At 36.0% G+C, this 17,384-nt stretch overlaps 1 long non-coding RNA gene across 1 annotated transcript; it reads left to right on the forward strand.

Moving 5' to 3' along the window:
• Window positions 1–1,786: 1,786 nt before the first annotated feature.
• LOC149537710 (uncharacterized) lies at window positions 1,787–2,399 on the forward strand. Its single transcript, XR_016356417.1, has 2 exons — window positions 1,787–2,007; window positions 2,097–2,399. It is a non-coding gene; the product is annotated as an uncharacterized LOC149537710 (long non-coding RNA).
• Window positions 2,400–17,384: the final 14,985 nt, after the last annotated feature.

The raw sequence follows: 17,384 nt of genomic DNA on the forward strand, positions 1-17,384 counted from the left end.
GTAATTGTTACCTCTATGATGGATTCTTCCCCTTGTCTCCATGTTGACCATGGTAAGTGCATCACTAGAAGAAGTCTATTGATTTCTTCTTCTCATATCTTAACTCAAAAGAGTGGAAGCTACATCATCAAAAACTAGTTTTCTTTGGGCCAAAATTGAAGTGCTAAATAGTTGTAACAACTCCATCCCAACTGCTAGGAAGCAAAGATAATAAGAGAACAATTTTTTTTCTAATGGTCTTGTATCATACCCACCGAATTTGTTTGGCTGATAAGAGTGTTGAACTCATTGAGGTGATTGGAAATAATTCCTCCTTCCTTCATCTTGAGTTTATATGTCTTCACGATGAAGACTTTGTTTGCGGCCGATGCCATTGAATACATGCATGCAAGCTTATCCCATCCTCCTTTGCAATATTCTCATGTTTGACATTAAAAAGAATGTTATTTGGTAGTGCAAGAAAAATCAATGCTTTTGCCTTCTTGTCTAAAGTCTTCCAATTCTCATCTATGATTGATGCTGGTTTCTTTGCTTTTCCTTCCAGCGCAAGAGAAAGATCTTGTGACTCCATTTGCAGCTTCCAAAGGTTGAAATTTTGCCCTGTGAATTTTTCTACTTTCGCATCCTCCATCTTCTAGAAATTCAACACTGATTTTCAACTTGCACAACCTATGCTCTTGTACCAATTGAAAGGATTTAAATGCCAAGGCAAGATTTATTGTGGTTCACTACAAATTGTGGTTACGTCCATAGTAAGTAGAGCATTGTATTGATTAAAGAAAGTTAATTACAATGATGCAACAACAGCATATTTATAGATATCAATTGCATAATCATATTGAAGAGTCTTTGAAACAAAGAGTCACACAATTGGAGGGAAACCAATTGTGACTATTGGCCTTCACATTAACAATTATGATTATACAAGAATAATGAAAGAACTAATGAAGAAGATACATCTCCACACAATTGGTCTACGATCCAAGAAACAGCCAAATTTTTTCAGTAGAAGCCATTCAATTATTTCAAAAATTTCACTAAGAACTTATATTATGTAAACTCAAGAGTCCAGTGCTTTGAACATGGCTGAAACTCTTAAACTGATTTAAGGACACATTTGACTCCAAATTTGGCTATTTCAGGTTTATATTATTAAGAATGGAATAAAACAAAGTGACAAATGATATACCAAGGATAATAAACTTTTAACAGTTAATATTATTTAAAAACTATTAAAAATACCTAAAGATAATTAATTGTGGTAAACATAGGATTAAAATCATCAAAGAATCAAAAAGGCATAATATTCTAGAGATGCCAGCACGTAACGGAAGTTACAATGGTGCATATTAGAATTTTGTCCTGCAGCTCCCACCACATATCGATTCTTCTGAATTTCGCCTTGCAAGTTCCGCCAGATTTGTTTCATGTGGTAGAGAGATTAACAATAACGATTTGCCTATTTAATGTTGTTTAATGAAACTAAGGAACTAAGAAAAACAATAGGGAAAGGTACTAAGTAGATACTTTTCAACTCTGACAAACTCTATCTCTAATACTGACTCTCTTTCAAGCTTGACAAATATATACAGCTACCTCATTCTCTTCTACAAACGCGTAAGATTTGGTCTTTCTTCTACTTTTCTCCAAACATCGACAGCCGTGCAAAACAAGGTCTCTAGAATAAATTTTCTTGTAATTAATTGCTTACAAGAAAGCGCTGTCAAAGTCTACATTGGGCTCTTTCCTCTAATTTTCCTTCTTTGACCCATTTGATCCTATTTAACCCCATCTCTGCTTCATCTATTTTCCAAGCTCCTCAATTCACATTCAGAGCGTATCTTATATTCCTGTTGAGAAGGAAATACTGTTTTTCTTCTTCTTTAGTGGTAAAAATGGCAGTGAATAGGGTTTTCATCATGTTGGTGGTTCTCATCATTGCAATTGCTCTTCCACTAGTTGTGTCTGTTGACAACCAGGGCCCTGCTCCTGCCCCAGTTAACCATGGTATGATAATAATTCTATCTTCTCTATTTCATACTCATGAATATGAGCCACTGTTCTTGAACAAATTTCTACATTTGTGATTGTTGCAGGAATGAAGAATAGCCAAGGCATTGAAGGATACATGTTTATCATGGTGGCCTTTTTATTTGGGTGTCTTCTCAATGGTGTAGTTTGAACAAGCTACAGCTATGCTTCCACTATCAATAATTCTCTATATTGAGAAATTTATTATTATTGTATTGTCGTTTTAGTTACCCATTTGTCATGTAAAGCAGTAAGCTTCAATTTTCGTTCACTCCAATGAATGTTGTAACACTGTCATTTCATTAATGGAATTGTAAGAATTGCTTATGATTATATATTTTTAAATGAATTCATCTGTTTTGACCCAATTTGGGAATATATCATATTTGCTGATCCTATCTTCTCCATATCTGTTTTGAACATTCTCTCTCTCTGGTTTACATGTTTAAGTAAGAGTAGGGTTTTCTCTGTCTTTTTTCGTTTGATCAAAGAGTTTTTCCTGCAAGGTCTTTTCCTTAGTGAGCAATCTAAAATACAATTCCTCATAAAGGAGACCGAGAGTAATTATTACAGTGAAGGTTTTGTACAGTTTACATCGATATTGATTAAGCTCTTAACGTTTCTCAGACCCAACTCTAGGTTCGTTATATTCCATAAATAAGTGAAAAATGAATGCCTGGCTGAGTTATAGACAAAATTAAGTCCCTTATACGTGTCCAAGTCACATTTTTTATATGAATAGTTACTTTTTTTACTAACAAAATTTGCTTAGTTTACAATTCACAAAAAAGGGGTCGGGAGATACAAGATCATCCTACGAAAGAGTTCAATCAGTCCAAGTCACATTTGATTGCACTGGAGTACTAATTCTTCTTATATTGTACTTCAAACAATTTAGTTGACAATTTTTTTCATTTCTTAGAAGATGAATAATAATTTAAAATTATATAATGGTAGATTTGTTGTAAAAACTGAGATAACCTTTTCATTTAAATTGAAAGATAAGTAAAAGTATATTTTATGAAGCACTTTGTAAATTAATTAGTTCAATGAGTTAGAAAAGTATATTAAAAACAAAAATTAAGTAAAATAGATATTGATAAATTATGTAGTGTTTTTCTAAGTACTCTTAATTATATAAGGGTTGATGTTTTAGCTATGATATAAGGGTTGATGTTTTAGCTATGAAATCTATTGAATTTTTTTGTTTGTAATATCTTTAGGAAATATGTACATTGATAGTCTAGTGTTAATAAGACAAACGGTGATCACCCCTTAACATCATTCAAAGAAAAAAATTAAGCTTGGAAAAAGTAAGTCAACCTTGACTAGATTTAACACTTTTAATTTAGGAATCAATTAAGCTTGGAAAAAGTAAGTCAACCTTGACTAGATTTAACACTTTTAATTTAGGAATCAAGTCTTACTATATGATGTTTAAGTCATCCACTTCTCATATAGTCATAAAGATGTGACTTAACCACTTTATCTTGACTTTTGATCTTTAATAATATGAAGAAGATAAATGAATCACAATTTTTGTAACAATTGGAGGAATGTGAATGTGAATGTACTAAGCATTTTTCTAGTGGGCAATAAGGATCTTGTTAGATGATTCATCTAAATAAACAAGCTCCAACCATACACTTACATTTACATCATAATATGGAATCCATAAAAATATTAAACACTAGTTGTAAATATATTCCAAGAAAACACCTTCGAACAGAAGTACTCAATAAATGTAAACATTTTGTGTAAGAATCTTCATCTCGAGCGAAAATCAAAATACAATCAAAATTTCAAGCATTAAAATAAACAAGTAGATTTGTCAAATGTTACGCTTCATATCCCAGCCAATGGGGCTTGGTCTAGAACAATCTCCAAGAAATTTGAAAATCTAAATTTTTATAAATTAGATTATCATTAAACAATAAAAAATTATATATGCTTCACAATTTTACTCTATATAAGGCACTAATTTTAGTGTTCATTATCTTAAATGCTCTAGTTTGTATTTAGCCAATTAGAGTTCTTTTAAATAATTATAGTAAGATGCTGTTAATATAGGCTAGATTACTAATTTGGGGAGGGGGGTGGTGTGGGTGGGGGTGAATTAGTTATCCCCAATTGAAGCTTAAACGTAGTAGATCCAATTAATCAATACTTCATTAGACCTTAGCCTCTCAAACATTGAATAAAAAACTTGAAGTAAAATATCTTTTAAACAACATGCAACCATAAATAAATCAACCATATAAAGTAAACACTAGATTTATCTTGTGCAAACCTAAATAGGGTGAAAACCATGATTTGGGATGATACCAACAAATTTTATACTCTTCTGGAATACACTTTATTAGGAGATTTCCTAGTTAAGGGTTACAATCAACACTATTAGGTGTTGGTAAAATAAAATGGCGAGCACTGGTAAGGGAGGGAAGAGCGATTTTCAAAATTTGAATCCTAAGAAGGGTGAGATTCCTTTGAACTATCGGGATTGGATCCCTGGAATGAAGCATAGGTCAAAGGAGGAGGCTGGTCAAGGATCTACTAGTACAGGTGATCAGTCAAAGAAAGATGATGGGGACCCATATGCTCCCCCCAAGGTGGCGGTCAAGATTCCTCTAGGTCTTGAAGTGGGTCTACTTGGCCTTGCTAAATGGTCATCTCTTTTTGGGGTCAAGCCTACAGGTAAGTCTTCTTTCCCACAAGCAAGGTTCTTGAGCCATTGCCATTCCAGACGAGATCGTGGATTATAGTATTAAGTCTATGGCATCCACCCTGGTTGGCAAATTCTTAGGGCCAAGGCCTAATATTGATATCGTGAGATCATTTATCAAGAAGAAATGGACCCTCAAAGGTCAAGTTTCAGTCATGACCATGGCCAAGGGATTTCTGTCCTTTGATTTCACGTGTATGGAAGATCTTTCTAACATTTTAAGTGAGGGGCCATGGGCTTTTGGTTGATCCACCTTGATTCTCTAGAAGTGGTCATCAAAGTTGAATCTGAACAACTCTTTCTATGTGCAAGCCCCTATCTGGGTAAGGCTACCCGAGCTACCCCTAGAATTCTAGAATGAGGATGTCTTCATGGGGATAGCTAGCTCTTTTGGGGAGCTTCTTTCCATTGATCTGATCATTGCTTGTAAAAGTTGCCTCGCATATGCCTGTATTTGCATTGGGGTTAGGAAGGGCATTGATATGCCAGAAAATGTGGCGTTTCATTCTAAACTGGGTGTGCATATTTAGAAATTGATTTATGAGACTATACCATTTGCATGTTTCCTTTGTTTAAAATCAGGGCGTAAGGCAAATCAATGTCCTAGGGTAGTAAAGAAAAAAAGTAAGCCAACTAGTACTACTATCAAGGGGAAGAAAATGATCTGGAAACAGAAAGCTCCAAAGCCTACTGAGATCCAAGGTGGCTCTGTGGATTCAAAAAAAATCCCTTGATAGACATGAGAGCTTTTCATCCAAAATGTTAAAGGACCTATAGTCTCTAATAAGGAAAAGAGGAATGACTTTGACTAGGAAGGAGACCAGAAAAATGTTACAGATATAGAATCTAAGGTTGAGGGCCAAGCTGTTGAGACTGAGGAAGAACAGGTTGTTAGTAGGGTAGAGGCCCCTCAAATGGATATTTTGCCAAATATTGTTTCGGGAACCCTGAATCCAGGGAGCCCTTTAATGAGGAAAGATCCTAGTCTAAGCAACAGTTTCATTGAAGAAGGGATTAATCATGCTGGTGATGACCAAGATTCACTTTTGGATCCCATATAGAACCCAAATGTCTCCAAAGATGTGGGGATGAAGCTTTTAGAACTTATCACCAAGTGTTCCCCAGAATATATTTCAAAATGGAAGGAATGTGTTAATAGTTGTTCTCCAGATGATAAAGGTAACTAGAGTGTGGTAAAAAAGAAGAAGAACCAGAATTGTGTCCACCCCCCTCTATCTCCAGTGATGACAAGAAGTAGAGTGAAGGTTGATGTTGGGGTAAATCCCAAAACTCTAGGTAGGCCAAGCCCGAATCAGACTTTGTAAGATGAGACCAAAAAGAGCATCAAGGAATTCTATGGAAAAAAGAAATGAAGATCATATCTTGGAACATAAGGGGCCTAAATGGAACCCATAAGAAAGAGATAGTTAGGAATATGATCAGAGACCAAAGACCTAATTTTTTACTAATCCAAGAAACTAAAATGTGGAAAGTAGTGGCTGGTAAGTTGTCTTTTAGTAGAAACATGAGTAGTGAGGCTACTGATTTGGAGGGAATCCCCTAACTGGCTATTGTACCTATTGACTTGCTACAAACCCATTCTTGCAGACTTTCCCTTCTCCCTAGAGTTGGCTTAGATCACTCCCCCATTTCGCTTTCTTTAAGTCCTCTGATGGTAAAGTGAAATTTTCCTTTTCATTTTGAGAAGATGTGGATTTCCCATCCGGATCTGTAAGCCAAGATTTATTCTTGGTAGAATATTGAGGTGGAAGGTATCGCAATGTTCAGGATTGCCCAAAAATTGAAGAACGTGAAAAGGAACATTAAAGCTTGGAATAAGTTAGACTTTGGGTATATATTCCAAGTGAAGGATGAGAGGCTAGACCAGTTCTACATAGTCTAGGAAGAAATTTCGCTGGAGGGATACAATGATCTGATCAAGCTAGAAGGAAGGTCTATCTTAACCGATCTACATAATATCATAAGCAGGGAGGAACACTTTTGGAAGAAAAGATCTAGAGTTAATTGGCTTAAAGAGGGGGACCAAAATACCAAGTTCTTCCATTGATCCACCCTAAAGCATTAGGCGCATAACAATATTTCAAGCATTAAAAAGGGTTAGACTACATTTACTAAAGACAATGAGATAGCGGATGAAGTTGTGAACTTCTTCTCCTCTCTTCTTTCAAAGGATCAGTCTCTCTCCATGACTGATCAAGAGGATATTCTAAGAGCTATTCCTTTGTTGTTGCAGGATCACCACAATTCCATGCTGAAGGCTATTCCTTCTCAGCAAGAAATATATCAAGCCCTTTCTTCTCTCCCTGGTGATAAAGAGCTTGGCCTGGATGGTTTTTCGACTTTCTTTTTCTAGATTTATTGGGAGGTGGTCAAAAGGGATGTGGTGAAGGCAGTGCAAGAATTTTTTGGAGCCAAGAACCTCTTGAAAGAACTCAATGCTACTTTTCTGGTGCTTCTTCCGAAAGTCCTGGGGGGTAACTCAATGGACAAGTTTAGGGCCATCAGCCTTTGCAACTCTTTCTATAAAATCATCTTGAAGGTTCTGACTAATAGACTTCTTAGTGTTCTTCATCTGATTATCTCCCCACAACAAATTGGTTTTGTACCAAGGAGATAGATTCTTGACTCTATTATTATGGTCCATGAGGTGATTCACTCTTTGGAAGCTGGAAAGAGAGAAGGTTTTCTGCTTAAATTGGACTTGTCTAAAACCTATGACAGGGTGGACTGGAGTTTCCTGTTGGCAATCCTTTAGGCTTTTGGCTTTGTTGCCTAGGTTTGTAAACTTATCTTTCAGCTTGTCTCAACTCCCTCTTTGTCTATTTTGGTCAATGGTTCCCTCTCAGATTTCTTTTTTCCTTCAAGAGGTCTGAGACAGGGCAACCCTTTATCCTCTATTCTCTTCATCATTTTGGTGGAATGTTTGGGGAGGCTTATTCTGAGCAAAAGATAGGAAGGGAGTTTGATTGGCCTCAAGCCTTCTACTAGGCATACCTCTTTCACCCATCAACAACTTGTAGATGATACTATTCTAGGTGGAAATGCCTTGGTTTAGGAGGCCAGAGTGCTTAAAGGCTTCCTCAATTCTTACACGAGTGGTTCAGGCCATATTGTTAATTAGGAGAAAAGTTCAGTCTACTTTATCAACACACCTTTGGAGAGACAGGAAAATTGCTCGTATCTTGGGATGTGGTGTTGGGTCTCTTCCTGCAAACAATCTTGGTTTGCCACTGGGGTACAAACCTCCAAACTCCTTCTGGAATAGTATCATTGACAAATTCAATAAGAAGTTAGCTAGTTGGAAAGGTACCGCCCTTAGTCAAGCAGGAAAATGTACTTTGGTGAAATCTACTCTTCAAAATCTTCCTACTTATGTCCTCAGCCTCTTTGGGATTTCAGTCAAGCATGCTGACAGAATGGAGAAGATCTAGAGAGACTTCTTATGGATAGGTGTTGAAGATAATAAGAGATATCATCTTGTTGGTTGGGATAATGTCTGTCTCCCTAAATGCTATGGTGGTCTTGGCATTAGAAAAATCAGACACCTAATAATTCTCTTTTGGCCAAGCAGATATGGTGCATTTTTTAGAATTCAGGTGAATGAAGGGATATAATAGTGGAGAAGTATCTCAGAAGGAAATCCCTTAGTTTTTTTCTTAGTGAGGCTGATATTCCTCAAGGATCTTATATATGGAATGGGGTTTCAAAGGAATTTTTTTTGGCTAAGTCTAAGGCAAAATGGAAAATAGGCAATGGTGAAAACATTTTTTTTCTACCAAGACAATTGGCTTTGCTAGGGCCCTCTTATTGATCACCCCAATTTTGGGAGACGGGCAGAAATATGCATAAGAAGATTTAGTCTGAAAGTTAGCAACTATAGAGCTGGTCATGGTTGGCAAGACTTGTCCTTAGTCTCACAGGACCTTAAACCTTTGATGTTCACCCTGAATGCAATGATCCTTAGTAACAAGAGGGACAAAGTCATTTGGGGAGATAACTCAAAAGGGAAATACTCTGTTGCTTTAGGTTACTTCTCTATGTGGGACAGATTGGAGAAACCCATCTGGGCTAAGGCCTAGATTCCTGGTCTCACTCCAAAAATTAATATTTTCTTTTGGCTTCTTCTCCAAGACAAAGTGTTTACTTTGGACAACTTGGCAAAGAGAGGTTAGACTATCCCCAATACGTGTACCCTTTGTAAGAAAGATTTGGAAATGGTTAATCATCTCTTTATTCACTATCCCTTTTCTTTCGAGGTCTTGAATCTTTTGACTAGGGAATATGGGGTCAGTTGGTGCAACCCGACTAATATCCAAGAGTTTTTTGGACAATGGAATAGTGTTCACATTGGTATGAAAACTCAGATGTTAGGCTCTTGGTCTCTTCCACATTTTTGTTGGGGCATATGGAAAGAGTGAAATAATCATATCTTTAGAGACAGGGAATCCCTTGCTTTTATTATTGCTGAAAAAATAGAAGGATTAATGAAGGAGAATTTTGCAACTAGAAAGGGAGGTGATATTGAAGAAGGAGGAAATTGCATTGAAAAGAGAAAGGACAGGGATAGGAAAAGACAGGACACTAGGTGGCTTCTTCCCCTTGAAGACTGGCATAATGCTAATTTCGATGGGGCAACCAAAGGGAATCTAGGTCCAACAGGCTGTGGGGGAATCATCATAAATAGTCATGGTGGTGGTGTTGTGGATTTTTCCTATCCTCTTGGGACTCAGTCGAATCACTTTGCTGAGGCTAATACAACATTTCATATTGTTAAATTGGCCATGGTTTCTGGGATTGACAACCTTTGGCTAGAGGGGGATTCATTAAATATTATTAATTGTTTAACTGGTCAGTCTTTACCATCGTGGACTATTGCAAATGTGGTGGAGGAGACCAAAATTGACCTGGGAAAATTCAAAAAGATCCACATAAGCCATGCATTCAGGGAGGCAAATTTAGCTGTGGATTGGTTTGCTAACGAAGCGGTATTAAATAATACGACAATGACATGGCATACTCGCGAAAGCTTTTCGAGGGTAGTGAAAGAATTAATTCAATTGGAATGAATCTAAGGAAGTAAAAAGGCAATCCAATAATAATTATGGGAAGATTTGCAAGTAAACACATCGGACAAGGAGTAAATAAGAATCATGCGAAGTTATTATTTTTCCATCATTTCAAGTAAGTGTGGCACGATTTTTGGATCATTTTGCCTTCTAACATTTTTTTTGCCATATGTAAAAAAAAAAGTGGGCTTCGAAAACAAAAGGAAGCTAGTGAGAGAACATGAAGCAAGTGCAGGTTTTGTGAATCTGAGGAAATAATGGTTGGGGAGAGAAGCAGGAAGGAGCAGATGGGGGAGGTTGATAACTAGAGAAATAACCCCAAGGTATGGCATAAACTAGAGAAGGGTGGCATTACGAAATTCATGGAGAAGCTTCATGGTTTTGAAAATGAGGTCACCAATACAATGGTGAATTCATGGAAGGAAGAACGTGTTAAAATTGATGGGATTAAACACACCAGGTTGATGTGGAGTTTATTGCCTAGGTCATAGAGCTCTCCTTGGAGGGGATTAATTTCTTCAGAGACAAGAAAATGTTGGTCAATGTAGTCAAGGACTTTGTAAAGGATGAGAATGAAAGGAAGAAACTTGTGAAGACTGAGAAACGAAATCCATTAAAAAGCTCTCGAGGTATGTCTTAAGAGTTATCATTGAATATATAACCCTGGATACTAGATTCGATTGGGTCAGGACCCATCATTTTGTGTTGTTGAATCACTTTAGGCATCGAATAAAGATTTCTTTTCATTTTTATCTTTTCACATCCATGAGAAAGAGAATTAAGGGTTTTAAAAAGAAACCCACAGCTAACCTTTCCCTTCATGAGGGGTTACTCCTTCTAGTTTATGAGTATTTAACAACTCAGACCAGGGGCTAATTCCTTGGTGAAGCTGGAAATGCTTATGAGGAAACTAAGAGCTTAGATTCTAAGGAAGTTCAGAGCATAAATTTGGAAGAAGAGGAAACTTCCCCTCTAAAGGAAAGAAGTCTAAGGAAGGGGAGAAAGTTTCTCCCTCTACCTACAATGTTTCTAGTAGAAAAATCCCTAGGGATTTAACCCCTAACCCCCCCAAGATTGAGGAAAAAGCAGAGGAGGAGCATAGTGTTGAAGAAGAGGATACATAATTAGAGGAAGAGGTGAAAGGGGAGGAGAGTGAGAAGGTTGTAGAGGATACAAATATTACCCCAAGGAACCCTAACAAAAGAAAGGCCAAGGAGGCTTTGCTACTGGAAGTATAAAAAAACCAGACTATTTTGATATCGGGCCTAGTCCCTACCATTTCTTTGCTGTAGGGGAAGATAATTTCTTTGGTGGAAGATAGTGGGTAGGTGGTTTTGAAAGATAGGAGGGGATCATATATAGATTTTAACTCTAAATCATTGAAGATGGGTATAGTTAGAGAGACGATGAACCCCCAGGTGATGGAGGAAAAAGATGGTAAAGTCCATTTTAATGAACTTCTTGACTTGACTCTTGTTGCTATCTCTGATAATGTGAGAGAGTATGGGCTCAACCTACTCAAAAATACTAAAAATAGCATGATAGATAATTTTTGTTCTATCACATGGCTATTTCATGAGATAGAAGAACTCAAGGAGACAGAGAGCTAGAAGGACAATCACATGAGATGCAGTGACTAGGTACACCATGTTGATCAGGAGGACTATATCTCAATGGTTGAAAAAAGAGTTCTTAGGATGGAGTCTGCCAATCAAAACCTGACTAACCAGGTGATTGCAACTTTGAACACCCTGAATGAGAATATCAATAGTTTGGGTGAGTCTCTGAAGGAAGCTGGCTTTGGTGGGGATAAAGTTGATAAAGCCAGTATGGATTGTTGGGAAAATTGAGGAAGAAAAGAAACAGACCAAGGGACTGATGGATGACCAGAATCAGGATCAAGCGAGTGCGGAGAATCGGAAGGTCAATGAAGCTGCAGAGACTCTATAGGTTCTAGATAGGGAGAACTAATTCTTTTAGTTTTTCATTTTTTGTTTCATCCTTATCTAGAGTTACTGGTTTTTATTTCTTGGCTGTGGGCTTGTCTTTTGGTTTTGGCTTTTTATAAGAAGATGCATACTAGTTGGACTTTAATTGTTATTTATATTTCTACTATTACGTAAAACATTTGGGTTTCAGGATCCCTGTAAAACGTGTTTTACTTAATCAAAAACACTATTAGGTGCTACACTATTAAGGGATTTCTTTGTAGACATGTTAAAGTCTTTGCTTTGTTAGGAGCAACCTAGTGAGAGGATTTTTATTACTCTTTCGAATGTCACATGGCTAGAGGATTTTATAATAGAGACCTATAAGGATCTACTGTGTCAAGGGATTTTGCTATTACAATGGTTAGACAATAATAGAAAGAAAATGCTTTTTGATTTGTACTACCTTTGCATGATTAGATCCAATTAAGCTAAAAAAATCTTCAACATACCATACTCTTTTCTTTGGCTTGATCACACTTCATTCTAGTACTTGTTTTGTGATAGCAACCTTCTCCAATTTTGCAACCAGTAATCGACACTTTGCCTCTTCATTGTTTTACCCTTAACCAGAACTTCTTTCCACCACCTTAACAAACTCTAGATCCAACGATCCAAATTGATTCTATTACAATAAAACACATCAAGCCATCCATGAATTATCTTCCTAAGACCGTGTCAGATCATATTCAAAATTCACCTTGGAAATTATTCCATCTGGTAAGTCATTTTTACCAAATAGAAACTTCTTGAATATTCCTCCTCAATTGTAGAGCTTGACCAATGTGATGGCAAATATTTTCCACAAAACACACAAATACAATCCCACTCTTCAAAAATAATCACTAATGCCAATAAAAATTTGAATCTTATGACCACTCCACAAATATTCATCAAGTGTTCTTCATTATTGATTTACCTTAAATGTTTACCTATTCATGCAGTTTACCTATTGGTCCAACTTACCTATTTTTCTAGTTTACCTATTTATCCATTCCTATCACATCACGCTTCCATAGCATGAAACTACATTTACCTTTGAACATTATTAGGTAATATTTTAATCACATCAAGTTTACATCATCACCAATCATATCCTAAATGATATATCCAACAAATATATTATCGATGCCATGAGTTGGGCTTTAGTGCAGAGAAGACTTGTTATTTGGGAGTTTGGGAGTTACAAACATTCATTCATTATGTTTGATTGGCACAAAAGAATGCTCAGGTGTACTATTTGAAGAGTGTGGAGTTTCTTCTCTAGTAAGGAATCCTATTTGTGTATGAGGGTCATGATTGGTATTGTTTTTTTAAAAATTATAGCTTGAAGATGCATAGGTAGAAGATGACATAGTAGGGACTGGGGCTAAAACAAAGGTGGGTGAGGAGGAAATAAACTCAGAATTTGTAATAATATTTCCTTGGGAGAGGGAAGGAAAACTATCATTATTAGTTATATCAAATAGAGGGATATACTGCTTTTTAAAATGCTCTTATTTCACATTGGGAAATAAAGTTTAATTGAAAATAATGTATCTACTTCTGACAATCTTCTTATTAGTTAAACTCCATAGTCTAAAGAAAAATTGATCTTATCAATAATCGAGAAATATGTGAGGCTGAGATTTAAGATTCATCTTGATTCTCTTCTCGTTAAGAACATGTACAAATGCATGACAACTAAAGACCTGAAGATGTGAGTAAGAAAGTGTTATTCCCCACCATTCCTCTTCCAGAATTCTGAAACTCAACCTTGATGAGGCACTTTGACTGATTAAATATACCAATGTGTTACATGCTTTAGCCCTAATTTTTTTTTCCAAAACCTACATTTGAAAGCATACATCGAGTTTTCTCAAGTATAGTTCTATTAAGCCTTTTTGCTGCCCCATTTTCTTCAGTGGTGTTGGGAAAAACTTTCATCCTTTGAAAACAATTATCTACACAATAGTTATCAAAAGTTAGTGAACAAAATTCACCTCCATTATCCATTTTCAAACATTTAATTTTGTGACCTCTTTGGTTTTCAACAAGTGCTTTGAAAACTTTGAATTTAGAAAGCAATTCAGATTTTCTATCCATCATATATATCTGAATTTTCCAAGTACAATCATGAAGGAAGGTAATAAAATAATTTGCACCTCCTAAAGAGCTTACCTTAGTAAGACCAAAGACATCTAAGTGCACAAGTTCCAATGGTCTAGTCTTCATGTCATGCCCATCTTTCAAGAAGTTGGCCCACTTTTTCTCATTGTAGAGATAGTGTCCACAAAACTCCAAGTTTTTTGATTAGAGGTTTAGTAGATGATCTCCTTTGGACATTACCTCAAGTCCTTTCTTACTCATGTAGCCTAGCCCTTGGTGCCAAAGTTCCACATCACTCCCCACAATTGTCATAGCAACACCTACTTCAGTAGGTCTTTCAAAGAGATATAAACTACCAACTTTATTTCCCTTGGCAATAATCATGGAACCTTTAGTTACTTTCCAAGAGTCTAGATGAGAAAAAAAATTATATCCTTGTGCAAAAAGGTGACTAATAGAAATCAGATTTCACCTTAATTTGTGAACATGGCAAACATCCTTTAGCAACCATTGGCCTCCTCCCTTTAGATACAATGTAATGTCACCTTTACCAACTATATCACAAGACTTATTGTGACCAAGAAATACTTCTCCAAATTGTCCTTCATGATAGTTTGCAAAACAATCTGTACAAGAGGTGGCATGTAAGGAGGCTACAAAATCTATCACCCAAGAATTCGATTTGGTGTAATTCGTTGAAAGAAGTAAAATACTTTCATTCTCTAACATAGGTTGTATTTTATTCAATATTCCACACCTTATCTTGTGCCTTCTTGTAAACTTGACCATTTCACTTTGAGTGGCCAGGCTTACCACAGAACCAACATTGTCCATTTCTACCTCTTGAGATTGATCTATTGGGTGATTTACATTTCCTTCGATTGTAATTGTTACCTCTATGATGGATTCTTTCCCTTGTCTCCATGTTGACCATGGTAATTTCATCACCAGAAGAAGTCTCTTGATTTCTTCTTCTCATATCTTAACTCAAAAGAGTAGAAACTACATCATCAAAAACTAGTTTTCTTTTGGCTGAAATTTGAAGTGCTAATAGTTGTAACAACTCCATCCCAGCTGCTAGGAAGAAAAGATAATAAGAGAACAACTTTTTTCTCATCATCTTGTATCATACCTAATGAATTTTCTTGGTTGATAAGAGTGTTGAACTCATTGAGGTGATTGGAAATAATTCCTCCTTCCTTCATCTTGAGTTTATATTTAATGTCTTCATGATGAAGACTTTGTTTGCCATCGATGCCATTGAATACATGCCTACAAGCTTATCCTACCCTCCTTTGTAGTCTTCTCATGTTTGACATTAAAAAGAGCGTTATTTTCTAGCACAAGAAAAATTGATGCTTTTGCCTTCTTGTTTAAAGTCTCCCAATTTTCATCTATCATAGACATTGGTTTCTTTGCTTTTCCTTCTAGCACAAGAGAAAGATCTTGTGACTCCATCTACACCTTCCAAAGGTTGAAATTATGCCCTGTGAAATTTTCTACTTTCGCATCCTCCATCTTCTAGAAATTCAACACCTATTTCCAACTTGCACAAATGTGCTGTAGTACCAATCGAAAGGATTTGAATGCCAAGGAAAGATTTTGTGGTTCACCACAAAATGTGGCTATGTCCACACTAAATAGAGTATTGTATTGATTAAAGAATGTTAATTACAATGATGCAACAACAACACATTTATAGATTTCAATTACATAATCATATTGAGGAGTTTTCAAAACAAAGAGTCAAACAATTAGAGAGAAACCAACTGTGACTTTTGGCCTTGACCATGGTAAGTGCATTACTAGAAGAAGTCTCTTGATTTCTTCTTCTCATATCTTAACTCAAAGGAGTGGAAACTACATCACCAAAAACCAATTTTCTTTTGGCTGAAATTTGAAGTGCTAATAGTTGTAACAATTCCATCTTGGCTGCTAGGAAGCACAGATAATAAGAGAACAACTTTTTTCTCATCGTCTTTTATCATACCTGCCAAATTTTCTTGGTTGATAAGAGTGTTGAAGTCATTGAGGTGATTGGAAATAATTCCTACTTCCTTCATTTTGAGTTTATGTAATGTCTTCATGATGAAGACTTGGGTTGTTGCTGATGCCATTGAATACATGCTTGCAAGCTTATCGCATCCTCCTTTGTAGTCTTCTCATGTTTGACATTAAAAAGAACGTTATTTTCTAGCACAATAAAAATTGATGCTTTTTCCTTCTTGTCTAAAGTCTGCCAATTTTCATTATCATAAAGACCGGTTTCTTTGCTTTTCCTTCTATCACGAGAGAAAGATCTTCTGACTCCATCTGCAACTTCCAAAGGCTGAAATTATGCCCTATGAGCTTTTCTACTTTCACATCCTCCATCTTCTAGAAATTCAACAACGATTTCCAACTTGCACAACATGTGCTCAGGTACCAATTGAAAGGATTTGAATGCCAAGGCAATATTTATTGTGTTTCACCACAAATTGTGGCTACCTCCACACTAAATAGAGTATTGTATTGATTAAAGAATGTTAATTACAATGATACAGCAACAACACATTTATAGATATCAATTGCATAATCATATTGAGGAGTCTTTGAAACAAAGAGTCACACAATTAGAGAGAAACCAATTGTGAGTTTTGGCCTTCACATCAACAATTATGATTATACAAGGATAATGAAAGAACTAACGAAGAAGATACATCTTGAAACACAATTGGTCTAGGATCCAAGAACCATCTAATTTTTTTCAATGGAAGCCGTTCAATTATTTCAAAAATTGCACTAAGAACTTACAATAGTCCAATGCTTTGAACATGGCTGAAACTCTTAAACTGATTTAGTGATTCATTTGACTCTAAAATTGACTATTTCATGTTTATATCCTAATAAGAATAGAATAAAACAAATTGACAAAAGATAAAACAAGGTTAATAAATTTTTAACAGTTAATATTATTAAAAGGTATTAAAAATACCTAAAGATAATTGATTGTGGTAAACATAGGATTGAAATCATGAAAGATCGAAAAAGGCATAATATTCTAGAGATGCTAGCACGTAACAGAAGTTACAATGGTGCATATTAGAATTTTGTCCTGTAACTCCCACCACATATTGATTCTTCTGAACTTCGCCTTGCAAGTTCCACCAGATTTGTTGCATCTGGTAGAAAGATTAACAATAACGATTTCCCTGTTTAATGTTGTTTAATGAAACCCAGGAACTAAGACAAACATCCAAGTACATAGTTTTCGACTTTGACATCTATCCCTTTAACACTAACTCTCTTTAATGCTTTACAAAGATATACAGCCACCTCATTTCTCTTCTTCTGCCGCGTAAGATTTGGTCTTTCCTTTGCTTTTCTCCTACCGCCGTGCAAAACAAGGTCTCTAGAATAAATTTTCTTGTAATTGATTGCTTACAAGAAAGCTCTGTCAAAGTCTACATTGGGCTCTTTCCTCTAATT

The sequence above is a fragment of the Cupressus sempervirens genome, chromosome 9 (genome assembly GCF_028749045.1).
Source record: "Cupressus sempervirens isolate cs-2001-9-10 chromosome 9, ASM2874904v1, whole genome shotgun sequence".
Classification (NCBI taxonomy): domain Eukaryota; kingdom Viridiplantae; phylum Streptophyta; class Pinopsida; order Cupressales; family Cupressaceae; genus Cupressus; species Cupressus sempervirens.